Source organism: Eriocheir sinensis, chromosome 1 (genome assembly GCF_024679095.1).
Source record: "Eriocheir sinensis breed Jianghai 21 chromosome 1, ASM2467909v1, whole genome shotgun sequence".
In the NCBI taxonomy this organism is placed as follows: Eukaryota; Metazoa; Arthropoda; class Malacostraca; order Decapoda; family Varunidae; genus Eriocheir; species Eriocheir sinensis.
The window spans coordinates 39785042-39790291 of NC_066509.1; positions in this window are offsets into that span (position 1 = coordinate 39785042).

Consider the following 5250-nt stretch of genomic DNA (forward strand, 5'->3'; position numbering starts at 1 on the left):
TGCATACTCCATACGAGGGCGGACAAGGTCCCCCTATAAATAGAAAGCATCTGTGCGGTGGAGAGGAACTGGTGGAGACGATACAGAACGCCCAGCCTCGAGGAAGCTTATTTAGTAAGAGAAGAGATATGAAGTTTCCAGTTGAGATTTTGAGTTAAGGATAGACCGAGGATGTTCAGTGTTGAAGAAGGTGATAGCTAAGTGTTGTCGAAGAATATGGGATAGATATCTGGAAGATTGTGTCGAGTGGATAGGTGGAGAAACTGTGTTTTTGAGGCGTTGAAGGACACTAGGTTCGTCTTGCCCCAATCGGAAATTATAGTAAGGTCGGAGGCTAAGCGTTCTGTTGCCTCCAGCCTGGAATCGTTAGTTCCTGTTGAGTGGGTCTTCTATTAAAAGAAGTTGAGTAATGCAGAGTGGAGTCATCGGCGTAAGAATGGATAGGACAGTTCGTTTTGGAAAGAAGATCATTACTGAATAGCAGGAAGAGAGTGGGAGATAGGACAGAGCCCTGCGGGACACCACTGTTAATAGGTTTAGGGGAAAAAGAGTGACTGTCTACCACAGCAGAAATAGAACGGTCAGAAAGGAAACTGGAGATAAAGGTACAGAGAGAAGGATAGAAACCGTAGGAGGGTAGTAAACATCATGTGTGTGTGTGTGTGTGTGTGTGTGTGTGTGTGTGTGTGTGTGTGTGTGTGTGTGTGTGTGTTATGACTATTGTGTTATCTATGGTTCTATATGATTGTGTACGCACTATTGTTTATATGTGTATGTATAATAATTATGTAGGTATGTATGTGCAGATTATAGTGTGTGTAATGTAGTATTATGCTATGTGTAGGTATGTAAGTGTATGTTTGTGTATGTATTTGTAAGCATGAGCAAACTGTAGTGTGTGTGTGTGTGTGTGTGTGTGTGTGTGTGTGTGTGTGTGTGTGTGTGTGTGCTGTAATATTATGGTGCATGATAAATTGATTGAAGTGTCAAAATATGAGTAGTTAGTGCAGATTATAAACTATATATGTAATGAACTGGGCTGGGTTAGGTTGTGTAAGGCTAGATTATGAAAGACTTTAGAATACCACGGTGAGAAAAGAGAGCAAACATCATTCCTTGAGAGTAAACATCATTCCTTGAGAGTAAACATCATTCCTTAAAAGTAAACATCATTCCTTGAAAGTAAAGATCATTCCTTGAAAGTAAACATCATTCCTTGAGAGCAAACATCATTCCTTAAAAGTAAACATCATTCCTTGAAAGTAAAGATCATTCCTTGAGAGTAAACATCATTCCTTGAGAGTAAACATCATTCCTTGAAAGTAAAGATCATTCCTTGAAAGTAAACATCATTCCTTGAGAGTAAACATCATTCCTTGAAAGTAAACATCATTCCTTGAAAGTAAAGATCATTCCTTGAGTAAACATCATTCCTTGAGAATAAACATCATTCCTTGAGAGTAAACGTCATTCCTTGAGAGTAAACATCATTCCTTGAGAGCAAACATCATTCCTTGAGAGTAAACGTCATTCCTTGAGAGCAAACATCATTCCTTGAGAGTAAACATCATTCCTTGAGAGTAAACGTCATTCCTTGAGAGTAAACATCATTCCTTGAGAGCAAACATCATTCCTTGAGAGTAAACGTCATTCCTTGAGAGTAAAGATCATTCCTTGAGAGCAAACATCATTCCTTGAGAGTAAACATCATTCCTTGAGAGCAAACATCATTCCTTAAAAGTAAACATCATTCCTTGAAAGTAAAGATCATTCCTTGAAAGTAAACATCATTCCTTGAGAGCAAACATCATTCCTTGAAAGTAAATATCATTCCTTGAGAGTAAACGTCATTCCTTGAAAGTAAACATCATTCCTTGAGAGTAAACATCATTCCTTGAAAGTAAATATCATTCCTTGAGAGTAAACGTCATTCCTTGAAAGTAAACGTCATTCCTTGATAGTAAACATCATTCCTTGAGAGTAAACGTCATTCCTTGAAAGTAAACATCATTCCTTGAGAGCAAACATCATTCCTTGAAAGTAAATATCATTCCTTGAGAGTAAACGTCATTCCTTGAAAGTAAACATCATTCCTGAGAGTAAACATCATTCCTTGAGAGCAAACATCATTCCTTGAAAGTAAACATCATTCCTTGAGAGTAAACGTCATTCCTTGAAAGTAAACATCATTCCTTGAGAGCAAACATCATTCCTTGAAAGTAAACATCATTCCTTGAGAGTAAACATCATTCCTTGAGAGTAAACGTCATTCCTTGAAAGTAAACATCAATCCTGAGAGTAAACATCATTCCTTGAAAGTAAACATCATTCCTTGAGAGCAAACATCATTCCTTGAGAGTAAACGTCATTCCTTGAAAGTAAACATCAATCCTGAGAGTAAACATCATTCCTTGAAAGTAAACATCATTCCTTGAGAGTAAACGTCATTCTTTGAAAGTAAACATCATTCCTGAGAGTAAACATCATTCCTTGAGAGCAAACATCATTTCTTGAAAGTAAACATCATTCCTTAACGGTAAACATCAAAGGAATGTTGGGGGCAGGAGGGAGGGGGGTAAGGGAGGAAAGGAGAGAGAGGTATAGTGATTGTTTCCTCCTTCCTCTGCGGGGTATGAGGAGGAGGAGGAGGACGAAGAAGAGGCGGGTTCTAGGAAGGAATGAAGGAGGAAAATGAATGGAGGAAGGAAGGAAGGAAGGTAGATAGCAAGAAAGGAATCTAGGTAGGCAGGTATGAAGGAAGGAATAGATAAGAAGGGTAGGAAAGGACTTTATATAGGAAAGAAGAAAGGAAGAAAGAAAGAGAGGATAGGAAAGAATGAATGAATGAAGGTTGATAGGTATGAAAGAATAAGGGAAGGGAGGAATGAAGGCAGAGAGGAGGGAGGGAATGAATGAAATAATGAATGAATGAAAGAAGGAAGGAATGAAGGGACGTGAGCCAGGAGGGAAGGGAAGAAAATGAAGGGAAATCTAATTATATCATTTACCCTGATTTGATCTACGTGTCTGTCTGTCTGTCTGTCTGTCTGTGTATCTTTATTTTTCATCCATTGATTTGTATACCATTTGTTCCCTCTGTTTACCTTCATGTTTATTTATCACTATTGGTATATTCATCTTTCTGTCTATCTATCTATTATCTATCTATCTACCTATCTGGGTTTTTTTCTTCAGTATATCAATCTCTGCTTCTCCGTGTCTGTCTGTCTGTGTTTTATTCCGCATAATGATCTGGCTGTGTCTGGCTGGCTGGTTTCGTGCTTGGCCGCTACACACACACACACACACACACACACACACACACACACACACACACACACACACACACACACACACACACACACACACACACACACACACACACACACACACACACACACACACACACACACACACACACACACACACACACACACACACACACACACACACACACACACACACACACACACACACACACACACACACACACACACACACACACACACACACACACACACACACACACACACACACACACACACACACACACACACACACACACACACACACACACACACACACACACACACACACACACACACACACACACACACACACACACACACACACACACACACACACACACACACACACACACACACACACACACACACACACACACACACACACACACACACACACACACACACACACACACACACACACACACACACACACACACACACACACACACACACACACACACACACACACACACACACACACACACACACACACACACACACACACACACACACACACACACACACACACACACACACACACACACACACACACACACACACACACACACACACAGATAGATAGATAGATAGACAGATATTGACCACAGCATCAAAATCGATAATACAAATAGATAATACATATAGTATATAGCTGACACAATAACAATTTATAATAACTCTAACTGTAGTCCAGCATCAACTGAATACAATAAATTTGTAATTGCATATATAGTTGAACACTGGTAAGCCTTTCCTCCAAGTACATAGTTTATGCAATTAACATAAACAATCACATCCTAAATATAGCCAATCATCATAATCAATAATGTAGTGACAAAATATCATGAATGACCTTACATACAGTTCCTGGCGCTAAACGATCATCAAAAAACTGTTCCTATGTTGAGAAGTGATAGTCATCCCTTATATGTTGAGTTAAAGGACGATCCTGCACCATGTCTGTACACCACCACATACACACAGCCTCTCGTTTATCCCCAAGCGTCCTATGTTCCTCTGCGTCCATCTTCCTGTCTCACACGCCAGACTAGGTCCACTTATATATAATGCACTGATAGATCTGGGTTATATCCTTATATGTTGTACGTCTAGAAGATTTACTATTTACAATATCATCTCTTACTCTCTGCAATGACATGCTTAAGTCCGACACATTAGTGTTTGCCATATCTCTAACAATCCGACTTGTCGGAGTATTAGAGTTAATGACGACCCTAACTGTGAATGGTAAAGGGTCATCATCATATTGTGACCTCTCCTGCCACATATTGTAAAATAATTTATGTTGTTTGTGCCGAATTAAATCCTTGAACGGTGGATAACCTGACTCAGCGTAACACACATCATTACATAACAATTTCCTCACTCCTAACAGTCTTTTCAAGCACCAATTGTACAGTTTGATCATTGGTTTTAGGTCAGCTCCTATCCAAGATTCACATCCATAAATCAGTGATGACATGAGAGCTGCGTCACATACACGTCTCTTTACTACAAAAGGAATGTCATTATTTTACTAACAAAAGAAACAAATTTTAATACGTGTGACATCTTAATATTAGCATGAGCTCTGACGGCAGATGTGGGTGAACCATCACTTGTGAACGGTGAACCCAATATACATACGTGTCACAATGTTCCACCACCAAGTCGCCCACCACCAAAGGTTCACGGTCCCCCTCACGGCCGCAGATCACAAAACACTTCGTCTTAGATGGGTTTACTTTCATTTCTTATTCTGTGCAGTAGTCTTGTAACATAGATACTTTTCTCATTATGCCAGGCCTCGTGGTTGATAAAGGCACAGTATCGTCCATTAATACAAGGATATGTAACCATTGTAAAAATCCATCGTGTCCACACCCTTCCTTGATGATTCTTATGAGATCACCGACCAAGATAATGAAAAGTAAACAAGAGG